General features: G+C 41.9%; 1 long non-coding RNA gene across 2 annotated transcripts in view; it reads left to right on the top strand.

Annotated features, from left to right (window-relative positions):
- Nucleotides 1-26,477, top strand: part of LOC138941270 (uncharacterized) — a 244,728-nt gene that overhangs the window by 212,540 nt on the left and 5,711 nt on the right. Inside the window, exon 5 of one of the 2 annotated variants that reach the window (XR_011448151.1) lies at nt 2,263-2,653. The exons of the other annotated variant lie outside the window; for it this stretch is intronic. This is a non-coding gene — a long non-coding RNA (uncharacterized lncRNA). Of the gene's footprint in view, nt 1-2,262; nt 2,654-26,477 lie in introns of those variants that run through there. 2 annotated transcript variants of the gene reach the window in all.

The following is a 26,477-nucleotide window of genomic DNA, read 5'->3' on the forward strand; positions in this document are numbered from 1 at the left end:
CAGTAGTACGATCAAAGTAGATTAAATTGCAAAGGATGAGACTTATCTCGGGTTTAGAATTGCTGTCGGTGGAAAAAAAATCTACCTTAAATAAGTAAATTGTGCGAAACGCATCGCGAACCAATTGAAATTACTGCGCTGGGAGATGCGGGGAAGACATAGCGGTTAGGTAAGTAAGAGTAACGGGCAGAAATGTTTCGAGGAGAGAAATCCTCGCTTCCAAAATGGCGTCGAATGGGCGTAATAAAACCGAAGGTTGTATTTTATCGGATACGTTAACAGCTTCGTAAATTAAAGCTTGGACCATTTCGGGTTTAATGTGATGTGTATCGTTTGACAATTTAAGACCAAGTCGCGTCATAATCATGGCAACGTAAATTAATATATATAAAAGAGTGCTTAAAAATCTTCATTATATAATCTCGCGTTCAATCAAATAACACTATGAATTTTATATTTTCAAATAAATTATTAACAATTGTATCTTTATATAATCATAATTCCTCCTTTTTTCTTCATGTCTGTTAAATATGCATTTTATGTACATATAAAAGAAGTAATATGTGCAATCTTCTTTTCTTCATAATGATATAACGCAACTATGCAAAGTAAAAAGCCGTAAGACATAGAATTATTAATAATTTGTAGCGGAGGATTTGGAAGAATCAATCGATTCACATTTCGTTCAAGTTCCTAATTATAGAACATAAAATCTTTCATCACTCATAAACATCACTCTGTTTCTCGAATCTGATAAGACTAGAAATTCTCAAAGTCTGTCTCGCCTCGGCAGGCTCTCTCCGACTGCGCTTCTTTCACAATCAGCGAGATTGAGGCAGGCAAAGTTAGATCAAACAAACGTGGATGCATAGTCGCGCGGCGCAAATCGCGATTCGCGCGAGCCAATTGGGAGAAGAGAAAACGGAGAGATGTGGAGCATAATCTAGCCTGTTTGAGGAGAACTGCCAGCGACTGCAAGTTAGAACAAACTCACGGTATACTCCGGGAACGTCGTAACCGGTAACCAATTTGCTAACGTCGCGCCCAATCCTTTTTCCCAAATCCACATCCCTTTCTCAGAAATGTATCTTTCGACATGGCGCAATTACGTAAGATAATATGAGTGCTATATAAAAAAAAAAAAAAAATACGAGATACTTTTGCGAACAGTCGCGCCTCCCCTCTCCCCCTGATCCTCCATCACTCGACTTGAGTAAAGTGAAACTGTCACGTGAAAATTTTAGATCGTGATAGCCTGCCGTAACTTTCGGATTACTTATATCGGATCACTGACCAGAAATATTCATGCAATGGTCCCGTCCTATTGTTCCCAAATGCAAGTACCTGTGCGATTTATGCAACGCAAGATCCGCAATGCGATGCCTCCTTATCTCTCACGTATTTGCTACTTTTTTCTACGTCGCAGCATTTTTCGATTAAATAAAAAAGAGTTTATTGTTAAAAAATAATTTGCATTTTGCTTAGCAAATATATTTCTAATGTATTGTCGTCTGGTGGGACAAAGGGACTTGGTCCCTTAAGCAATTTATATCGTAACACGAGCCTCGGTATCCTATACACGGCGTATTCTCTATCAACGTCGAGATCGACGATCAATCTTAACGTTACGACTACCGGCACTTTCCCCTCGCTCGCAATTAGATAAAGCAATATCCTGCGACAGTAAATAGAAATAGAATTACCACAATTAATTCAAGCGCGCGGTGAGGGAATTTAGAAGATTCACTCGGCGATTTCACAAATTTCTCGAAACGATTAAAATTACTAATTCAAAGGAAACATTTATTTATCAGCGATTGAAGTGAATTTTCCAGAAAGTTATAACAACCCGGAAAATCGTCATAAATTCAATCATTATTCATAATTCTAGAAAAAAAAAAAAAACGTTTTATATAAAAATTTTTTTTTTTTTAATTAAAAAAAAGAATTTTTTATATTTGATACATTTATCTTAAGTAATATTGTTAAATGTAAACAAAATTTTTAAGAAATGAACAAAATTCTATATATAATTTTGTAAGTTATAAATTTGCAAAATATTGTAATATGCAATTATATAAAAGAAAAATTCTCTCCACAGTCTTTCTGTTTAATATAAAATTATAATATTTAGTGACATTTTGATTTATATAGATATTAATGGCGAAGTATTTTTTCGTTGACGCCGGTGACCGAATCAAGAAGATAGAGACAGCGAAGCTGATGGCTCATGAATATTCATTTCTTGCCGGTTTCTTACAGGTCGACGGGGGTGAGCACGGAGCAGAGCAGCCAGAGCTGTACTTTTAAGCACAAGAGTGGGGGTTCTGGATCAATGCCGAGGCCACGCCTCCTTCGTCTTACATCTTGCACCCCGTGCTACCCCCCCAAGCACCCTGGGCACCTTCCTTTCCTTTTGCTTTTCCACCCTCTTCCCTATCTTCATATCCCGCGTAAAATCCGCCCAGGGCATGCAGATATATCAAAGGATTAAAAACTATATGATGTATGAGCACTTTGTACTGATAATGGAATCGACAGCGTAATAATCGAAAAGATATTAAATAGCTGCAGCTCCTATTAAAGATTTAGAAATCTTGAAAAAAATATATTTATAAAAAGTAATATTAAAATTAATATGATATGCATTGAATGAGAAAATGTTTTTGTAAAAAACATATATAGATATAGATATATTTAATATGATTTATATATATATATATACATATTTATCACACGCGCACTGTATATCTAAAACACAAAAAAAAAAAAAAAAAATTATGTTATTCAGATATAGAGTACAAATAAAATCATAGAAAAGTTTAGGAATCAAAATTTATTTTATAATAAAATCAAATCTGAACATCCTACTTTCCCCTACATCTGCAAAATTTTATTTCGATCCATTATTTAGAGCCGGGTATTCGATATATCTATAGTAAATAATTTCGATTTAACATATAGATATGTGTTAAGAGATTTAAATTAAAAACTCTGTTCTCTCTATAATTATCTTTGTGGTAATGAAAATATTTTTTTAAGCCAATCATATCAAATCGTGAGTGGTCCGTCGTAACTTATGCACAGTGTTATTACAAGGCACAGAGACAGATCCTAAGGTAGCTTTGTGCACCTTCGCCATACTGGCAATATCTCATTGCGACATTGCTGTTTCCCATCTCATCTCGTCGTCTCTTCTGCCTCGTCCCATCCCATCTCATCCGAACTCAACGACTTCGTCGTTTCTAACTCGCGGGTCCCGTCTTGTCTCATCTCGTCTTCTCGTCATTTCCCGGAGCCAGAGGCCCCGGGCTCTTCTTTCCTTTTGGAAAGTGAAGACGAACCTACGGCGGCTTCATCCAATCAGACCCGCACGAGCCTCTTCCACCGCGTCGTCCAAATCAAACAGTACGGCTAATTACCGCCGGAATTCACCGCTAACTATCTCGATCATGGATTACTCCGTTAATCATAATATCGGTATTCGTTTCAACGACGATCTCTTTAAATAGCATAAAAAGAAGTCCATATCTTGGGAGAGAAAAAAAAAAATAAAAAATTGTAAAATTTTCATCGTAACTATCTCGTGTATAAATATAACATATAAAATATATACATAAAAGATAATAGGAACAAGTTTTCATATTTTCAATTAATTGATCAGTTGAAAAACATGTTTTGCGAGTCGAAAAATTAGAAATCGTATACAACTATCGAAAAAACTTTGCTATTTTTACAATATAAGTGTTATTTTCTGGCGAAACGATATTTAATCGTATCATATTACGAACAGCATATAAATTCATGTCGTATTCGCGTATATAAATCGTACATTCAATGTAGAATAATAAACGCGTGTAATTGAAAATAGCAGCGACTTCGTAGCGGATCGATGAATATTCGCTTGCAAACGAGTCACCACAGGTGTCTCAATCGTTGTCACCGGTGGATCGATCGAATTGCGCGTCGATTGGCAATCGAATGTCGGTCAATCGGTCGGGCAGCTCGTGCCGACGTTTGGCGCCTCGATAGTGCCGAAGCTGTTCCGAATGGAAAATCAATAGGGTGAACGAAGAAGGGGCCGTGATCCCCTTGCCGTTTGCTCGCTCGCTCGCTCGCTCGCTCGCTCGCTCTCGCGGATCTCGAGCCGAAATCATTGTCCGAAGGAATCCCGCATCCGATCAAATCTCTCAGTAAGAGAGATCGCCGGCCACCTAAGTACGTCATTTGCGGCTAATGGTCGACCTCGGTCAGCGATCTAACGTCCTATCACGGGATGCATCGATGCCGCGATCAACCGACAAGTCGAGATCGATCTTGTCTGACGGGGTGACAAGTGCCCGATCCGGCGTCGCCACAAGAGGATACCAGAATTACAATTGTTATGGCGAGCGAAATTTTGTCGTTGTTCAAATAGATTAGAATTATGATTTCTATAATCAGATTCATTGTATAGATAAGTTGTGGAAAAAATTGTGAAGTCGTGAAGTCGATATGAAAAGATCTTAATAAACTTGACATCTGAAGGCCGTTCTTTACTTTTTCCGTCTTCTTTATATCGAATTATCTAATAGAATTCTGATAATGTTATCAGCGATGTGGACATTTTTATCAAAAGTCTAAATTAAATACGATACAAATACCCGTATTCATAGTCCGTCCTTGAGGAATAAGGATTCCTTGTTCCTCGTTCCACGTTTTATAAACTTTCCTTGACCGAACAAGGAATCTTATTGGCTCCCTTATCTCAAGGAAGGTCACGAGCTTCCTCGAGGAGTGATGCGACCTTTTTAGCAGACGATACGCAGAATATAACCAAATATAATCTCCAAAAGTTAGTTTCGTTACATTTGTGGTTTTGTGGTTATTTGTTGTCGCGCTCTCAAACTGAAAGTGTATAAAGGAAAAAGGGATAATGGACAATGAATTTTTAAATGACTCTGACGATGGATTTGAAGACGAAAATCCAGAGAATCGGATTCTGCGGCGGATTCCGAAAAGATACATTCGCGATTGGGAAAATCCCGTGGAATTTTTTGAAGATACGAAAAAGTTTTCATATGTATTATATGAAATTAGTTGCGGGCAGCATAAAACGGTGCTGTCTCCAGTCGGTCACTAAAAATCCCTAAAATATTCCTTCCTTCTGAAAGGGAGACTCGAGGTCCATCTATGAAACAAGGTGGCCTTGCAGATTCAAGGAATCCTTCATGGAGGCTTCCTCCGTCCTTAAAATAAGGAAGGACTATGAATACGGGTATAAGACAAGATTAATTATGGTTTGTAAAAGTACATGCATTTTTCAAATTAAATATTTTTATAACAATTATTTAACATCTTTTCTAACATTCATAAAATGCTGTGTAAAATATTTTTACGGGATCGCTATGGTATGATTGAAACGTGGTAGGACGATTGGGACAAGTGAGGAGAGGTTAAATTGCGAGGGGGTTGTTTAAACAGCTCAGTTATCGACACCGCCACTGCGCGGCAGCACCACCTATTTCAGCCAGGTTTCGAACCAACCACCCCTGATCTTTCACCCCCGAAGGCTGTTTCCAGCGAGTCAGGGTGATCTGCCTCGTTACCCGAAGAGCGGCGAATGACTCCATGGATAATCGACCATGATCATCAGCTACGCGTACCCACGAGATTATGCGATCGGCGTTTGCAACCCCCACATAATTATCCCGCAAATTCGATAAATTGACCCTTCTTCGAATGCCGTCGGCGAGATACGGTCAGTCTAATAACGTAGACAGACGTTATTAAACAAACACCATGATGTAAAAAAAAAAGAAGAAACACGGAACGTCATGTCACTGATAAATTACGAGACTTATGTAAAACAGCAAGTAATTTTTTTCAAAACTCTTTTAAAGATATATTTTCAAAAATGATCATGTGTATCTCTAAAGTTATAAGTTAATTGAAAAATTATTTGTTAAAAATTTCATTTATACAATTATATTAATAATAGAAAACGAATAAGCTATTAGAAATGGCGTGGTTATATTTACAAAACGATTTTTAAACATTGTAATGAAAAGAAAAAGTATAATTGTTCGATAATTATCTTTGATTCATTTTATATCCTTCGTTTAAATATTGTACATGTCACGATGAAGATAAGAAAGCGCCGTTACATCGTACTTTAACGTCGTCTAGAAGCCATTTATTGCGTTTCTAAATGAAATATGCAACTAATCCGCGCCGAGATGTCTAGACGCCGAGACACGTTAGTTTTGAATGCGATTTTCTCCGAACCGCGTCGTATTGTGCAATTTATCAGTGCAATTTACTGGCGGAAACAGTGCCGGGGAAATTGAAAAACTTTCACGGCCAATTCACTGGCTGCTTTTAATAATGCGAATCAATTTAACGCGGGGAGATGGAACAGCGTCGCGAATGCACATCGGCAATGTGTTTTTTTTTTTCACGTCGACACTTGAAGCGCATCTACGGTATTTAATAAAACTTTGCCGCGCTTGTAATTCAACAGAGCACAATAGTATGACCAGTAAATAGCAAGCCTATTAAGCGCAGACAAAGAAAGGTGAAAAAGAAAAAAAAATATTACCAAACTGACGAAGCGAACATGATTTATAAATACTCATTCTGCTTATTTAAAAATGAATAGCAAACGAAAAGTCGTAATTTTTTTTATTAACATTAATATAAAAATAAAGATTTTTTTTTTTTTTTTTTATATAGAAGATAAGAAAGAGAAAAATGTCGAGATTAAAAATATTGTGTAATAAAAAGATCCGTCCAGAAGAACTTGTGTCCAAACTTAAAGAATTCATAGATTCGAGAAGGCAATAGAAACAGCAGACAATAGGAACAGCCGTACCGACGATCAATAAGAAAGCAAGTCTCTCGCGAAGACGCGCCCGCAAATTCCCGGAGACGTAAGATCCGGGATACAGCGAGGAAGTATAACCAGTAGTACACGTATAGCCGCAGGCGGCCCTTAGAAACGTAATTAATATTTATCCCACCCTCGATGTAAGGTGGAGCGCGGAACCAGTGGCCCGGCGTTCCTATATCTTCGCCGTCGTCCACCCATCCCGTGACCCGTCTAAAATCCCAGCACGCTCCTTGTAAAATCTAATATCTGAGGAAGCGCCGTCGCTGGAACCCTCCCTTTCTCCCCTCTGCTTCCACGGCTTTGCAGCCTCATCTCGGATGCGGGGTTTCTTCCAGGTGGCCGTATGCCGTAAAGCAGAATAGCAAGTGGCAAGACGAAGGCACAAGGGAGAAGGAGAGGAAAAGAGGAGAGCATCTCGGTATGGTATCCCCGGGGGTGTTTAGGGTGCGCTGGCGGCTCGAGCGAAACCGACACCGAAGAAGAGGAAGGAAGCCGGCCGGGGAAACAAAAGAGCAGGGAGAGCAGGGTGAAAGTAGAGAAAGAGAGCGAGAAGGGAGAGCGCACAGCGACGATGGTAACGACGACGTCGTCGTCGGAGGAGGGAAGCCGAGGTAGGAGCGAGATAAGAAGAGAGCGATCCTAGGTGGAGCCGGGCGAGAATGCGAGGATGAAGAAGGAGAAGAAAATGGGGGTGATGGAGGCGTCGCGACGGTAGATAGATAGAGAGAGAGAGGGTGAAAACGAGAAAACGAGAACGAGAAGCGCATTCGAGAGAGGCGGGAAAATCCGGGAAGAGAGAGGGGCACGAACGTGAGCTCTGTTTTCCCGGGTACAGAGGGTTCCTCGATGGGCGGCGTCAAGATGCTGCAACTCCGCCAATGACGGGGGTTGCGATGGATTTTGCGCGTCCGCGATTCGCTGCCGGCAGCTTTCTTAGAGACGCGAACAGCGAGGAAAAATCTACAGGAAAAAGGCGACGAGAGAGCAAAGGGGGCGCGCCACGGCCATTGGCTCGGCGCCCGGCTGATTTTCTTCGCTTTTCGGGAACCTTTAAGGGGCCAATGGCACCGCCGCTGCCACCGTGAAAGGCGACTCCGAGTAATCGATAAGTTGGAGCCGAGGTTTCTCTTTTCACCCGCGGACTGTATATGGTATTCTCTTTAACTTTTCAACAATTTTTCCATGCTGCAGAATTTCATTATTATTTAATTAATTTTTGTCAGTCACGTTTAATGAAGAGTCGTTTTTATTCAGATTACGAGACTGTAACATGACCGTACAATTTACTGCTCTTAATCCGCTTATCTGAAACATTGTTTTCAATAAAATCTCAGCAATCAAATTAATCGTCTGTTGCATTTTAAAGATATGCATTTGGCGAGTAAGTAAAATTAATATAATTTGACAATTGCCTTTGATATGATATAAACGTGTTATAGCTCTTTACGTGATATAATTTTTAATTTTTCCTTCACATCATTGAATTTTTGTACTGTAAAATTTTATCACCGCTATGAAATATCGACACGAATTTAATTTTCGACTTTTTAAGAGAAAGCCGCGCTAAGCCGTCTACGAGAACAATCGGCTTCATCCCGTATCCCAAACTCACCCCATTCTCCATCTGGAAACGGCCGCGGAATCTCCGGGGCTTAATTCAAACGCATCATATTTCCAGTCGTGTCTAACAGCTGCCTGCGTATTTTTGCATCGCGATTGTCTGCCGGCAGAATCGGCCTTACCCCACAACGTTGTCAGTCGCGGGAGTAGCGTCAAGGGGGTGGGGGGGGGGAAGAGAAGGGGGAGAGAAACGTCTCCGAGACAATTAGCGAAGACTAAAGGGACCGTCGAGAAAGGGGGTAACGCGCGCCCCGTGCGCGCAACCTTCCTCTCGTTCCTTCGCCTTCGTGCGTCCGCCTCTTCCTCCATTCGCCGCCCCCGTGCGCACCCCTCGCCTTACCTCTCTTCCTAAATCCGCCTTATCCTCCACCACCATCGTGCGCGCCGAACCCTCCGCCGACGTTCCTCTATTCCTCTATCGCGCGTTCACGTGTCTCGTAACATTAATAATACCAGAGAAGAGCGTACTGCAGCATCTTCTCCTCCCGGTCGTCCTCCTCTCCGCCCCCTATCTCCTCGCGACTACGGGAGGAGGCAGCAGCTTTAGTTGCGAGGAACTTGGACTGCAAGTAAGTTCTCGGGGAGCCTAGATGGAAATTGACGTTAATGTGCCCCGAAAGCAGCTCGCCTCTCTCTCTCTCTCTCTCTCTCTGTCTCTTTGCACCCTCTCCCTCTTTACGTAGCATCGCCCGGATGATCGTCGTTGCTGCCTGAAAGAACCCACCCCGGGCAAATGTGCCGAGGTAGTTAGCGAAGTAGTTGTCGGAATGGATTATGATGGTAACGTGGGAAGAATTCACGATCGCTGACTGACATCGTCGCTCGTTAATGGATTCGCGGCTGCTTGCAAAACGAGCATCGGTGGAGGTTTAATACCAACCTAGTCAGATTAATTAAAGATAAGACGCGAGACGGGCTTGCCCGCTTTCGCATACCTTATATCTCAATAAATTGATTTCGTAACAATATCGAAAAATATCTTTCGTCTCTTTCATCTGTAATCTTCTCAATTTCGATCAAAATTATTCTTTCACGATCTCAATCGAGATTATTGCTTTATAACCTTGGACGATGAAAAGATCTAATCTTAAAAGAATCCCGTCTCTCCATATATTGAAAAATAGAAATTCGTAAAAAAATTAATATCTCAAATACCTCGAAATATATCTGGAAATAAGAAGAATAATTTACGAACGAGCAATCTTTCTCGATATTTATCTTCTTATACGCAAACTTCTGTCCTATCCTCGACTGGGATAATTGCCTCTTGACATTTTCGCATCGCCAGCGCGAAGGGTCCCCGGGATTCGCTGCCTTCGCAGTGTAGTTGCGATACTAACTGAAAAATCCGATTTACCGAGTTAAACGGGATTAATTACAGTAATTAGAGTTTGTTGTTCTAGAACGCGTGGGCATCTCAAACTTCCGTAATGCCCGAATGGGATTTTCGGGCTGTAACATGGCTGTGACAATCCGTCTGTAGTCTATGAATATGTTCGCTACTATAGGAAGATTCACAAAAGACGGACATTGTGCGAATGAAATTGTCGAATAAAAAAATCATAACATCAGAAATTGAAAACAATAGAACAGGCTTTGAAATATTAACAATTGAGAACGCATTAGAATAGGCAATTAGGAGCCAGCGTAATGTATAGGACGCACTTGATTTTATTAAAGAATAAATAACATATACAGGATTCGGGGCATTTATATATTGAGATATTTAAATATCTAAAAAATAAAGCAAGATAGAAAGAAATGTTTCGGACAAAAGTTGTTCGGTTCTAAGGGGGTCGTAAGATGATTCCATTAGTTTGACCTTGGGTGGAGGCGCTTCGGAGATTTCAGTGTCAATCCTTTTTATTTTCTTTACACCAATTGATGTCTCTCATTTTTTGAGCTTAAAATATTAAGGTAACATTATTGCAAAATAAATAATTTTATGAGATATTTCATAATTTATGTGTAAAATTATATCGAAGTAAAGTAATAAAATTAAGTATAAAATATCTCGTAAACTATTAAACTTTTGGCCATCATACTTCTATAACTTTTTATGCGGAGTATTGCGAGGAATCGATTTATGTAAAAAAATTGGGGTGTTTCTATTTAAAAAAACAAGATTGACATTGAAATCTTCGAAACGCCTCCACCCAAGGTCAAATTAATGGCATCATCTTACGACCTACTTAGAACCGAACAACTTTTGTCCGAAACATTTCTTTCTATCTTGCTTTATTTTTTAGATATTTAGGTGTCTCGATATAAATGCCCCACCCTGTATGATAAAAGTTGCGAACGTTTCTGTCTTTTTTTGAGACCATCCTCAGCGCAGACAAAAAAAAATAAGTATCATTTACATAGTGTTAAACATAATTAGACATTAAGATCGCAAATAAACTTGGTAAATGGATAAAAATTAAGCTGTCATTATTGTCAGGGTAAAACGCCGAAGGCGTTTTATCTGCGCTGAGGATGGTCTCAAAAAAAGACCGAAACGTTCGCGACTTTTATTAAATATGTTTTGTATTCTTTAATAAAATCAATTGCGCCCTATACACTGCGCTGACTCCTAATTGCTTATTCTAATGCGTTCTCAATTGTTAAAAAAATCATGCTCTTATATCATTTTACAAAATATTATACAGAGAGATTATACGACAGATTACAAGTTGATCGAAGAGTTCGCCGATAAAATTAAGATCGAAAAAAAACAAAAAAATGTGTGGAAACATTATAAAAAGTCCGTTTAAATTACAGACTATGTTAATTTTTTGCCGCTCACACTCAGTGAAATTTCGAGATAATAAATATGAGAGAAAGAAATATCGTGTGTGGATCACACGCTTCTTTCAAACCGGTCACAGACTTTTCTTGTCTTGCCAACTTTTCAATCTCTGGTTATATCTTGGATACAATCCCAGCCCGGATCGCTTCCGCAAAGCTCGATACCTCCGGCAACTATTTCACCCCATTCTCTCACTGTTCACGATACCCGCCAGTTTAAGGTTCTCTGATGTTGCTTGACCGCTGGCCAGCAGTGGGAAAATGCCGCGTGTGCTCTCTCCTCGAAACTTCTTCGCCGGTATTACTGGTTCCAAACGAGTCTCTGATTGCCACAACTATTCAGCATTAAAGACTTTTATTATTTTTTCAAGACTAATATCAAGTTACACAACAATTGTAACTTGATTATAAGAATAATTAAAATAATCTTTTTTAATTCTATTAATTTTTTGTGATTAAAGCAATTGAAATAAAAATAAAAATTTATTTTAATGTTATGTAAAAAATTTAAAGAATTATGATATATATATATATATATATATTATAAATAAATAAATTATTTGTTTTTTTCTTATAATTATTGAAATGTATACATCTTTCCAATTAATAAAGATTGAAGAAAATTACGATACTCTCTTAATATTTGGAATATTTTTCGTTTATATCAGTCCTGGCTTTTGAAATTTATTAAATAGTCGTTCCCACGACTCTGAATGAATCAATCTAGTTGTCGTTTTTCTGGGAACAATACCCCATGTTTATTTTTATCTGTAAGAACTTGTTGCGATCAGTCTCGAAGGCCAAGATCCTGAAAAGTGACTTTTCGTTCCTGTCGAAATGGGGCAGAGGTAAACAGGTTTATCATAGGAATGTCGGTGGTCCGTCACGCGGCGGAGGTCCTGCCGAAAGGTCTCACAGGATATTGCCTCTCAAGTCTGCGACAATAAGTACAATAATACTGCGCGTTTACCATGTCGAGCCAGCGAGCGGCATTCAAGACGAGTTCTTCGAGTTCTATGGAAACAGATCGTTTTTGTAACTTGTCCTTTATAGAAGATGAGATTTCACACACGTCCTATATTTTTGAAGATAATAAAGGCGGCCGACTTCTTTACGACGAGGACATACTTTGTTACTTGAATTATCCGATGTGCAAAGAACTCGATATAATGTCGGATAATATAGAGATTGGTAGTTTTGCAAAATATATAATTTTATTATCTCTCAGTATCTTGAATATATATTCTCTTCTCAAAGCAAACTAATAAGATTTTCTTAGAGCGCAATCCGTAGACACGAGAACTTAATCGACGATCCTCATTCGGATTCTCATCGGTACGAGAAATACATAGCGATAAATATATATCCCCGGCGCGGTAATGAAAGTTTCCCTTACGAACATCCGGGTCTCTTGGGATCCAACATTATGATCTCTCCTACGTTCTCTCCGCCGCCCACGTAACAGGAGGTAGCGGCTTAAAACCTTCATCTGGAAAGTGTTGTCCAGTAAAGCGAGGCTAAATTCTCGTTACAATCTTCAAGGTCATGTCCAACGTCTCGCAATCATTCTCAGATCGATCGCGGCATCCCCCTGTTGAATCCGAATCTCGCCGGAAGACGCAGAGCGATCCGGTTCGTGATCGCGGCGTCGCGGCAAAATTTTTCGCGAGTCATCAAGAGACCCGGCGATAACTCCTTTCCCGGTATGCTAATAAAACAGATCTTATGTGGCGAAGACGCCATTTTGAATAATGTCGACCAATCAGAGACCCGGCCTGGGCGTCTTGGGGGGGTGGCGGGGGCTGACGAGGGGGAGACGCGTGCAGCGCACCACCACTTACGCGCCCCATCACAAACTGCCTTTATATTATGCTGTACCGTATATATAAATCTGAGGCCACCCTCCGTTTGCCCCGCGATCCGCCTTTGCGTTCGCCGCTATAATTTTTTTTTTCTACGTAGATCTCGAATCAACGAAATTCGGGCACACATCGGGCGTCATATCATAGTTTACATCGCTTCGCCGACTTTGCAAATCAGCTTCCGCGACGGCTTCCGTGCGCGTGCAAACAATCTTCATTTTGGCGCAAGCAAGTGAGCGGCGAGGAATTATTTCCATTTGGGCCGAGATTGCGTAAAACGTATAATCAGATGCAAATGGAATCCGAGGCCGCGGCAGCCATTTTCGAGGAAACAAAGCGGGTGTTCCCAAGATAGTGGGTGGTTTTAGTAACGACTACGTTGAGGTGAGAGAGACTCTCTTTCTCTCTCTCTCTCTCTCGGCAAGAGGAATCTTCGCAAGCAGGACGAGGGGGAAGAGAAAGAGAGAGAGAGAGAGAGAGGGATAGAGACAAGCAAGCAGGCAACTTCCCCCTTCAAGCAGTATCTTAAGTCTTACAGGATGGCTCGGTACGCCTGACAAGCGACGTTAATGTATGTATGAGATCCAAAAGCGCGGAGACTACCCTCCATCCGACGCTTCATCCTCCTTTCCACCTTCTCGTGGGGGGTATGGCAACCCACCCCCACATCCGCCCCTTCTGGTACCAAGCTTTCCTCTCCCCCTTCCTTTCTTCCCCGAAACTCATCCCATCGCGAAACCATCCACATGTACGTGTGCCTTTGGGTTTCTAAGGGAGTCTGCACAATGAAATGAGAAACATGAGGGGCCAACGAACAGATCCCAGTGCTCTCTTCCTTACTCCCCGACTCCTTTCCCATCTATTCCTTAGCGGACAGAGCGAATCCTCGTCCGACCGTCGCCGAAGAACCGCTTGCTAAGACTGAATACTCCCCGCCGTTTCCAAGAAACCGACGTCGGGGGTGGAATACATTTCCAGTCAAAGACTTGAGCGTCTTATTTTGATGAAGTATCTAAAAGCCTTATCTCGCGCATATCTATTAGTATCTCGGGAGTTTCGAAGATTAATTAGAGGACGCTAAGATGCTAACTAAGATGCTTAAGTTTTAATAAAACGTACGTGATGTACTCTTGTTTCCCGATTTTTCAAGCGTTTCAGTTTATAATCGCAATTACAAGTTGTGAAATTCTTATCCAGCTCTAATAACTTTGCTCCTTGTGGTTCGCTTCAATGTAATCAATCCAGCCGTCCAAGTCCAAGCTATTGGTTCAAGCTCAAAGTCCCGCGATCGCATTAGGCGATCATTCGTTTCGGCGTGCGGGCGTGTTCATTACGTTAATTTCGGAGGCGCGTCTTCGAGTTTCCGTCAGTGGCTGCACAATGAAACGAGAGACACGAGACAGAGAGAGAGAGAGAGAGAGAAAGAGCGAGAGAGGGAGAGAGGAAAGAGGAGAGAAAGCCAGCGGCATACCGACCCGGCTTCCTTCTACCCCCTCCCCCCGACATCGCATTACCCTCGTCTTCGCTATATCTAACGACGTAGAGGCAAGGCCTTTGGAAGTGTGCTAAGACCGAATATAGCCGCATTGCTAAGGAAGCTTCAAGTCTAACTGGCGAGGCAACACCACTCACGAGACTCGTCCCATGTAATCAGCAGAGACGGGCCCGCTTTTCGTAGCTGAGAGACACTCCTTAAAGGGAAAGACAGACAAGCCTCTCTCTCTCACTTCCGGAGTGCTCGCGTACTCTTGCGCACGACGTATCAGAGCTGGAAAAGGAGTACAATACGCATGCATCAACGATGACGTGCCTATGTATTTATGCGCGCTCATCCTCGTTTGCTGGTTGTCTCGAGACGAGATCCTGGATTATGTTCATCTTCTATCTCTATCTCTCTCTCTCTCTCTCCCTCCCCTCTGCCTACGTCCCACCAGCCCTGCCGCCTTTAGCCTGCCTGATGATGTACCAACCCTTTGCGTCACTCTCTTCCAGCGGTAGCGCCTCTGACGAGCGACGTTAGTCTAGAGAAAGTCTACCGAGTTCGCAAATCTCTTGACGCCGGTAACATTATTTTGTTATCATGACGGATAAATGTCGGACGCGTCTTTGAGAAGCTTTTTCATTCGGTTTTTTTTTTTTCTACAGTTATATTTAGGATTACTATGATAAAAATTTTTTACGTGACGATAATGTTAGTAACGAGAAAGTATATACAATATAAGTAAAATCGGAGAGAAAAATTATAATTGAATCGCGCGCGGGAAAAATAATTCGTATAGTGAAGTAATATGTCACATGCACTTAAGAAGCTCGATTGCGCAATGTGTCCGCGACTTTTTCCAGATGACGACGGCCAGATTGGCGGAAAAGCTCGCGGAAAAAGAATGCCGATCGTTGCATCGGGCATTGATGTCTCCGCGTACCCGGTGGGTGTGACTTTTCGTTTTCCACCGACGAATCCCTGCTTTTTTCCTCGCTTTTCACCTCCCTGTCCTCCTTGCCGCGTACTACTCGGCGCAGCTGGGTCAAGTCGCCGCTGATACGAAGGACGGAAGGATATACGCGTGCCACGCGGTAATGCGAGTTTATACATTCGCTCGTCTCCGCATCCAATTTAAACCACAATTGCTATTACACAACTGCAAACCGAGTACGTCAACGTGAATTTCAACATTCAAATTGATATTAATGTCAATCTCACCAGGTGACAATGCTTTCCAAATAATATGAATTTCAACGATTACACATCAACCTTTACTTTCAGATAAATTATGTTATCATTTACGAAGTGTCTTTAAGTAATAGACGCAAAACTTGAATAAGCTTTATTTAAGTTAACATTTTAGAAAGAGAAAATTATATATCTCATATATTATTATAGCTAGAAAAAATTGAAAACAATCGACTTACATCTATAATAAATTAGCCCGAAAAGCGGTAAAAGGGTTCAATTTTGAAAATCTCGGTAAAGTCGATGTATCGTATCTGCAATTCGTGTAATGTTCCAAAATGGGATTTATACACGCCATTTTCAATCTTTAAACTTTGACCGAGCATGACTTATCCGTGTGAAAATTTTCTTTCCGTCGCATCTATCCGGTTTCGTCTCACGTGAAAGCGCCAGCTTGCCGGAATAAGGGTGGCGTCGATGGAAGGAGATTTGACGGTGGTGCCCGGAAGAGAGAGAAAGAGAGAGGAGGCAGGGGAGGACGCAGTGCCCCAAGGGTGTGTTCCGGAATCGGGGTAAGATGGAGGAAAATCGTTACTCACTAGTCGCGGGGAAGTCGAGGGTTGAGAGGGCAAAACGAGGGAGGATGAGGGGGGAGGGGGGAGGGGAATGTAGAAACTCCACCGCTTGAAAGAGGGAGAGTCGCGCGCACCCATACAAAGGCGCACGCATACACTTGCATACATGCATATACACGTACGAATCGCACGACCCTCCGTCTAGGTTTGGGCAAGACGATCCCGGGGAAAACGCCTAAAATACGTCGATATGAGACGACCTGAGAAATCCCCTTGCTTCCCTGCCCGTCCGGCCGTTCATCCCTTCACCCTACGAGATCTGGGAATATTTATTTTCAAGGATCGACCAGAAATGATTATGAGAGAGACACCTCGCTTAGCAATTTATGCGAATACGGAGAATTTACACTTATAAGTTAGGAATAAGATTTACATTAACTCCCATCTCTCTTTGGCTTATTGCCTCTATTTTATACAATACGAGCACGAGTTATCTTTCTCTAACGGAAAACGTATGTATCTTTTTATGAAAAATTATTATAAAATAGTAGTCAAGATATTCTAGCCAGAGATGTACGGTATAGTTTAATAATTTATATAAAAAATATTTCTTCTCTTGAAAAAATTAAGTTTCCATTTAAAAAAAAATAAATATAATATTATCGAATCTAATATGATTAGAAAACATAATTAATTGATAGTCTATGGTAAGCTGTGTGTATTATTTCTCTAGTAACTAACTAGTTCCTATCAGCGAAGCATATATATCGCGCTTTCCTTTATAGATACACTCGAGAGTTTCGCGCTCGTTCGTCGATCTTCAGCACCGATATCGCGAACACGACGTACTCTAATTCGCAGAAGAGACGTGTAGCCTTATTCTACCCGCGAGCATCCGCCATTTTCCATCCGAGATACGCGCGGCGCAACGACAGAAGAGACAAGGGTAAGGCGTAAAGGGAGCGGGGGCGCGGAAGGGTTAAGAGAGGGATGGAGAAGAGAGGGAGGGAGGGAGAGAGCACGAAGAGCTCCTTTGAGAATTTCGATGTAAGACACTCGGGTGCGCTGTGGCAGCTTCAATTTAGATAATTAATGATACGAGCGTAGGTTAGGTACAGTTAGTACAGTAAGACCGAGTGGAAAACAGTTTCCGCTCCCTTCGACCCCCTGTTCCTACCCAAACCACCCACCTACCCGACCCGCAACACCCCAAAACCTCCCTCGACGGGAGAGTTTCTCGAGACGGCGTAGTACCTTCTGCCGAGAGCGAGAGCATGTCGAGGGGGATGGTGTGGATCGGGGGAGTTGGAAGCAGGCTGCGCGACGAGGTATGGGTTGGCAGAAAGGCGTCGGCGGCGGGGGTCGGCGGTATAAGGGTCTGCCTCTGTACACCGGCTCGTTTTATCTCCTCTTCGAGATGACTAGGAGAGAAAGAGAAACGGAGGAAGAGAGAGAGAGAGAGAGAGAGAGAGAGAGAGAGAGGGTGGCTGGCGGAGCGGAACGGGAGTGGCTGACGGTGGTTTTCAATGCTGCACCCTGCATCAAGCACTACACACCCAGCCACCCGCTTTCCTATTTTCCGCCCACGCCAGCCACCTCCCCTGCCCTCTCGCCCCTTTCACCATCTCATCGCGCGACTCGCGATTCTCGACGCGCTGCGATGCCCGAGAGAACGGGATAGCTACGGGGAAATTGAATTGAATCTCGAGATGAATATCGAATCGAACGAACTCTCTACCAGCCAGCCAGCCAGCCAGCTACCACCCCCGAACCATCCTCTCAACCTTCTCCACCACGGCGTGCCGAGACCGTCTCGCTTCGTTCCAACCCTGGCGCCTTTCTCCCTCCGCCTATTGGCACGATCGACTTGTTTCGCGTAATCTATTTATTTGCTTTTCGGCCTGAAATCATCATTGAGATAGCAGGCAATCGATGGAGGTAACAGGGCCTATCTTATGTCTAGACGAAGTAGACACGTACCATTGAAACGTTCGCGAATGACAATAAAGATAGTAAAGTCAAGATTGCCAGTACAATAAATCTAAAAATACTCACATATCATCGCTATCATATCACATCGCTATCAAATTTTTCTCTAAAATTGAAGAAGTTCGGGTAATATTACAACGATCTGTCGTTTCGTGTAATTTATGTCATAAAAAATTTAAAAAAAAGAAAAAAAGATGAAATTCTACAGGAAAAAAAACAAACGAAAAATCTGCCCTTTCTCGTGACGCGAAATGCGTCGAAATTGCAATTTGCAAACCGTTTAACGGCCGCTTAGATCCATTCTCCGTACGAAAACTTTCACGGTCCAAGTTTCCGGAAGTCCCCTTAACGACTTAATTGTACACTTGTCGCCTTTGGGAACTTAAGTTTCTCTTCCGAGCACGACAATGAGCATTGTCGTCCTTTGTGGACATTCCAGTGTCCGCGAGGCAATATATCGGACATACCGATGACCGGAAACGAAATGGCACCGAGCAGTGTCGCAAATTACGTCCAAAAAAAAAAAAAAAAAAAAAGTATCATTTCCATAACAATGGCTGGCCATAAGACAAAGAAACTGACTAATTAATATTCACGTGGCGTGCATTCAACTGCATTGTAAAATTACCATACCACGTGGTATACGATAATGTCATTCTTCGGAACTAAAGCGAATCAAAATTGAAGTGAAGTAAAAAATTCAGTTCAGCCATATGCGAGAAGATTCAGCTTTATATATAAATTGTACATCGTATTATATAGTATGAAATCTTCCAAGTAACATATATATCGCGTATCAAATACAATATATATGCACTTTTTAAGACAACTACGTAATAAACGAGTGTACATTTCATCGCACACCGTCGGGAGATGACCGGTGGTTGGAAGATTCGGTTCACTTTAATCTCATACCCATCAGATTCTCGCTTCACGAACATTCTTTCAATTTTATGTGTGTGTTATGATTATAAATCTGATTATTAAATCTAAAAATATATATATATATATATATATATATATATATATATATATATATATATAATTTAAAAAGAAATTATCTTCATAAAAAGTTTAACGATTTGTCGCAAATCAACGGTGCGTTTATAACTTTCCTACGCATCGAAGGGAATCTCTCGATCGATCTTGATCTAACCCTCGCCGAGAAGAGGATAGAGGGCCACATTAATACATATCTCGGGGCATCGGCCGACTGACCGGTCGGTCCGATTGGTCAACGACTGGTCGGCGTCTTCTCGCGCGGCTTTACATGAGTATAGCCGAGGCAACAGCAAGTTGCCAGGACCAGTCCTGTGGGAATCCTGCGTGCTGTCCTATATTCGCTGACCACGGAAAGCGAGTCTGTTTTCATAAAGCGGCGTCGAGCCATCGAGCAAGTTGCTCAATTCTCACGTGACTGGTCGGCGGCTCGACCCCCGGGGTCGGGATGTCTAACAGGTTTTTTCTCTGCGAAATCGCGTCGCGAGACGTCCGCGAAGATCTCAGATACGGAAGTGACTAGTCTTGTGTCGTTTCCAGTCGAGGAAACCTCGGGACCTTTATTCGCGACTCGACGTTATCAAAGCTCAAAATAATCGTGGATCTATCACTAATTGTAAGAGACTATAAGAGGCAAATTAATTATCGATTGGCCCTTATACCGTTCGCGTCAAGTTTAATATCGCTGTAGTGCAATTATTGCATAGATGCAATTATAACAGAATGTGGCTGTGTATTTTATCGCGGAAAGAATTAATGTCATTGCGATATTTCGGGACGAGCGCGTAAAGATGACAGTGGAAAAGACATTTTCGGCAGCGCCAAATCCGACGGTGGACGAGAATCCGTGCGAAACGAGAATTCTCTCGGCACCTTCTTTTCCATTCCGGATTATACATATAACCACGCTCGCCGGGGGTGAGAAGGGCCGAGCACGGTGGCGCGAAAACACGTTTCGCCGCGGAATACCCGGACCCTCGTTTCGACGTTTTAATTGTTTCGTGCTCGTCGCTTCTCGCGCGCGGGAGCGCGAGATGAGAAAGTGGAAGCGAGGGTGAGACGGCCCGAGTAGAGATGATATAAATATACGGGACGTTTAAAAAGTGCTTAAGCGCGTAGCCGGCCACCTAACCGGCCCACCCCCGGCGGTTGCGGTAACGAGGGTGAGACCGGCGAAAATTTAGCGTAAAAACCCGGAGGTTAAGCGAGAATTAAGCGCCGGCAGATGGTGAGGAAGACGGAGAACAAGAGAAAGAGGAGCGGGCGCCAGTGAATTAAATGAGCTTCTCAATGTTTTCCACCACTCGCGTGTCATTCAACCGCGTCTCCCACTTCGCTTTTCATCGGATTATATCGAGGTGTTTTCGCAATTTGCACGGATAATTGATGGATCGAAGCGTTTCTCCCACGCGTCATTCTCTCGACACACAGCTCTTAATTCTTTTCTCCTTTCTCTAATTTATTCTGACTTTTTTTTCAAAAAATTTAATTAGTTTATTTCTGTCTCCATTTCTCTTATTGTAAAATTAAAGTTTATCGACTTTATATACATAGTAAGCCAAACTATTACAGAGTTTAGTGATTATTCTCGTCTCTATTTTTTACAATAAAAAAATATTGTAATTACAAAAAAGAAAAAATTGTACTATGTATCTTTAAAAATTAATAGAAACAATTAATATTTCCAACGAGAATATTACAAGAGTTTGCATTTTTATTCTTGGAAAAAGAGAAATGTTATTGTTTCGATTCTTTCTTAATCTCTTCAAAACGAGCGAGGATACTGAAACATAATTCAAAATATTCTTCCCCCCCCAAAATTACACATCTAATCGCATATCTTAAATAATGCGCATTATATTATTAAATATCAAAGCTGTAAAGTTGCGCTTTGCATCAATCTTGATTCTCCTGTCCCATTGTGCGATTCTGACAAAGATAACTGGACGGCGGGTTAAATATACGAACGTCGTACGCCACGATGAATTCGCGATCGCCAAAGTCCCGCCATATTCAAAATTCGAATTTCGCAGCAGGGGCATTCATTTTGCAGGTTCGAGGCCGGGGCTTTCTCAGATATATGGAAATTTCCTTAGCCGGGAACTGCGCCTCGTATTCAGAGGGGAGGCCAAGTAATATAAATTCAAATCAGTCCCTGTTTTCTCACACAACAAACTTGGAGGAACTCCGAACCTGGTTCTCCGACGGTAGTTACTACCTCCTCCCTACCCTCCTCCTCACCCTCCCCGCGAACTAAGTACCTTCCTGCCCTGCCAGTTACCATCCCCTTAATGAAGATATGTGACAGAACCAACCGCTGCGTACGTATCTCTACACGTTTCGTTTCGTATATCCTTCTCGAAGATACAAATTTAAAAAATATTATAATGAATTATTATGGATATTATTGTATATCACTTGACTGATTTTAGATATTCTGAATATACATATATATATATGCAACTTTTCGTTATTTCCAGATATAATTAACAATAGGCAAATTCGAACAAAATAACTATTACGATGTAATAAGTTAATTTGATCTCAAAATATAAACAGCATTATAATCATGCTAACATGAATTGATCACACAAAACAAATAATAAGATAAAAGTGTGCATTCTTCATATAATTCATAATAATTATCATAAAAAACCTGCAATATTTTTTTTTTTTTTTTTTTTGTAACATTTTCAATAAAATTGTGATATTTATTTTTTTATTCAATTGAAATTTCGTTTCAGAAAAAGTTCCTTGCAATTGTATTATAATTAAGTCGCATTATTCATCCGTCTCGCCTGTAATTGGTTAAGAAAATTTCGACTTTTTTTTTAAGCAGAGTTATCAAGCGCATCACGTAATTCCTCGTAAAATGTCGTCTCGTAAATCGTACCTCGCGTGCATGGGATCGTAAGAAGTCGAAGGATTATATCACGAAATCAATTTGCTGGTCCAATCTCGAAGGAGTTTGACGACGACGGTGGCTAGAGGGGGAGGGGGGCAGAGAGAAGAGAGGGATGTGTGTTTCGCGTTCCTTTCCACTTCCCCACCGCTCGTCTTCGTCGTGCCACCAACGTCGCATCGCCCCCTTAATACCCGCCGCGATTTCCATAATCTTGGGAGGCGCTCGCGCACCCCCTTATAATATAATAATATACGTTAGAGAAGATATATATATATATACACATACATGCGCTCCGAGGGATCGCAAAATGGCCGACCACGTTAATGCCCCCTTAATATTTAGGGATCTTGCACGTCTACCGGCCTCGAAGCAGGAACGCTCCTCCCGTCGTTCCCTCTTAAAATCCGCTTTACTACCCCTATTAAGATAAAATATATCTTTGACTGAGAACGAGCACGTTTATTATAAGATATATTTAGGATTTTTGTGCATAATTACAAATTAGTTCTAAATTTTTTTATTTTTTTATAATATAACGATTTATAAAATCATATATATTATCTTAAAAAGTCGTTTATAATTAGAATTTTTGTCCTTTTTCATTAAATTTTGATTAATGGAATATCAATTATCCTATAAGCGCATTGTTACAATCTATAAATAGGCTAAAATATATATCGTCTTCTGATTTCTACAAATTCGCCTCTTTCCAATCTCCCGCTCGTATTTTAATTTCGGAAATGACATTCCGCGTTGGGGTCTTAATTCGGAAACGTGTGGCGCACGCGTTCAACCCTTAGGCGAATCGGCGATATCGCGCGCGCAAGGCGACGTGGTTCCGTAACTATTCGCGGAATTTGAAAAGTCAAAATTCACGGTCTCATCCCCCGCCGATTTCGTGCCGGTTGTATGTTCTCGTGGGCCCTCTCTCTTACATGGTAAAGCCGTTGGAAGCGGAACCGTATAGGGTATTGCCGGAGTTCTAGCGGGAGTCTGCCGTCGACGCGGCGGTTGGGGGTAAGAGGAATCGCGGGGAGGTAAGTTGGAAAAGGGGGAACGTGCCCATCCCTCGTTCAGCCACCCGGCAAGACCCCCGCGTTGTCCCGCGCAGCCCTCTCCCCCTCCCCCCCCCCTCCGGTACGACGATACCGGGGGTGGTGGATCGGAAGGAAGGCGAGAGAGAGAGTCTAAGGTAGATTATATTATTTCTCCGCCCCTGCCGGAGGCTCACCCGCCATTTTGTGAATGTTAAATCATTTATTGATCCAAGAAGGTGCCACCCATCCTCCTACCCGCGCGACCTACCTCTGAAACGGGACCCACACCACACTACACCATACCATACCGCATCGCATCGCACCATACTACGCCACCGCCGCCACCCATTCGAGTACGCCAGCCACCCGACGTCTGAAAGGGGCCGATCCTTATTCCGCGAAGCGAATTTATATATCTACTCTGCTCACGTGTGGGTGAACGTGTGTACGGGTCGGTGTTGCGCGCGCGCGCGCGCGCGTGTGTGTGTGTGTGTGTGTGTACGAGGGAGAGAATCTCGAAACGAACGGCGAATTTATGGCCTCGCGGGGCTCCGGATTTCTCTCCACGGTCCTCTTCCGGCCCTCCTTCAAGGCGGCGCACCTCCTTCAGACTTCCTCGCGGGAATCCCCTTCCGAAGTTTCGGGCGCGGGAAGTCGTCCTTCGTACAATCTCGCTGGCGTACGTACGCTGGCTGCGCGATTCGTCGCGGCTGATTGGACGATGCCACGGATACACGTGCACGATGCATCCCCGCTCGTCAACCCCGGAGAATCCGCCGTTAAATCTGTCCGCATTGATTATTTAACCGTTGCGAGAAAAATACGCGACGTCGACGGTGCGCGTCCGTTGAGAGATTAACCTATCATTAGTTTCGTATAAATTAGGATAAGCGTATTACGCGTTTGAAATTTACTCTCATGCCAATACCTAGTAACACTTATATTTCTCTCTTATAATGAATCTCTTCTATAAATCTTTCGTAACAATTTCTCACAAATATTTATTAACAAGAAAGAAATCTTTTTCTTATAAATTAATATTATCAACTCTCGTAAAGAGAATTTTAATAGCCATCCCATGAAAAGTGTCTCTTAATTTTTATACGAATTTGTGACGAAGAAATAATAAAAAATGTCGCGCACTCAATGCGCAGTCTCTTTGAGACGTTGGTTGGAAAAAGGCGAATTTTTCCACGCGCAGAATCGTAAAAATCCGTAAGCAGAAGAAGGTGGGGTGGTCAGAGGGCAGGAAGGGCAATGGGGAAAAGGAGAGAACAGTGATCGAAAAATAAGGGCGAGGTCAGTTGAACGCGAGCCGTGGAAAAATTCGCGTTAACGTCAACGACGCGTCGTATTCGATGTGTCGTTAGTGCGTTTTATCTTTGCTGAAATTTTAGTGCACTTTCGATATCCCGTACGTATCGAGTCTATTTCGGTGTCACTACGAATTATATAGGAATACTTTTCCCAATGAACGTAACGGCGCAAAGTAATAATCAGGTAAACACATGCGTGCGTAAAAGGGCACGATCGTAAACGCGTGTGCAAATACTGATGTTGTATAAATATTAAATCGTAATTTTCGTCAAGTCGATATTAATCGAAATAGCATTTAAACGAACACGCGATGGAACTAATAGATTTGTCTAACTGCGACAACGTTAAAAAGAGAAACGCTATTACCATGTTGCGCCATGTTGCTACCATCGATTTCCAATTACGTTAATTACGTTTCATTTAATCATACTATTTGATATTTGTTAAATGCGCAAACATCAAGCGCGCGTTAAACTTTCATTGTGTCAACATTAAAACCAGTCCCCCATTGCATTCATATCGCGTGAATTAAAAGCCAGTTTATTGGTCAACGTAATTTTTTAGCAGCAACAAAAAGTAAAACAATTAATAAATGTAAAACAATAGCATATTTTAGCTTGTACATAAACAATGTATTATTGCATGGTACATTCGCGAAATATATTTGCTGAAAAGAAAAGAGTATACATATACAATATAATGGTCATGGCTATGTATAATTCATGTAAAATACAATATACTAAAAAAATACACATATACATTTAACTCTTCGATATTTAACGAGCCGTAGTACAAATATTTCACTATTAAAAAACGAATTCGATAAACCACGACATGAGAAGCGATTCTTTCACGACGAAAGAATTGAAACAAAAACTTGCAAGGACTATCTACCCGCGTCATCGCGCGAAATTCATGGTTTAAAGAGCGTGTTCTCGAGTCGCGCCATATGCCGCGATTACCTCGAAACCTCATGAATTCTAGGGGTGAGATTAGCGATATGATTTTATATTGTTATAGTGGGACGGGCGAGCGGGTGCGAATCGCGAAACCACCGTCGACGATACCGATCCGGCCACCGCGATCGGTTTAACGCAATTCCGATCGCAGTTTCGCGAAGTATGCCGTGCCGGGCTCGCGACACGAGGGTGGAGAAAGACGAGAAAAATCGCAAGAAAGCGCAAAAGTTCCGGCCGTAGGCCGCAAGTGCCCTAACTATCTCGATGCCGGAATTCGGAGCATTCGGCGATTATATGGACGGCGACAACTGAAATCTCGGCGGCCGTCGAAATTTGCGGGACGGACGCGCGCGCGAACGAGCGTCCTCGCCGCCCCGTTCTCGCCCCCTCGTTGTCCAAATTCGCATTCCGACGCACCGAACTCTATCCCCCTCCCCCCACCCCCCGCCTCCTCCTCTTTTGTCACCCTACGCCGGGCAAACCAATTCCGTTCACCTTGGTTTTCCCGAACAGACGAACAGTTGATAGTTCGGCAGAAAATTTTCAATTACGCTAGGATACATCTTCAAGAAAAGATCTGCTTAATAAAGTAGAGGGTTTAATTTAATTTTCATCAATTCTCCGAGAAGAATACTGCAAATACGAAAAAAAAAAAAAAAATTGCTTGACGCGTATCACGTTTCAAATGTATATTAGCATGCAATTTCGATATATCTTTAATGTATTATTTATTGTATCAACTGGATAGTGATAATTATATTTAGGTTCGTTGTTCATATCGAATAAATTATCTCATACCAATCATCGCGCTTCTAATCGTGTTAATGGAAAATTGAACAATTATGAATTATTGTTTCTCGACAACAAATAAAAGAGAATTTA

Source organism: Polyergus mexicanus, unplaced genomic scaffold (assembly GCF_030449975.1).
Source record: "Polyergus mexicanus isolate NDT 795.1 unplaced genomic scaffold, iyPolMexi1.0 SCAF_18, whole genome shotgun sequence".
NCBI classification, from domain to species: Eukaryota; Metazoa; Arthropoda; class Insecta; order Hymenoptera; family Formicidae; genus Polyergus; species Polyergus mexicanus.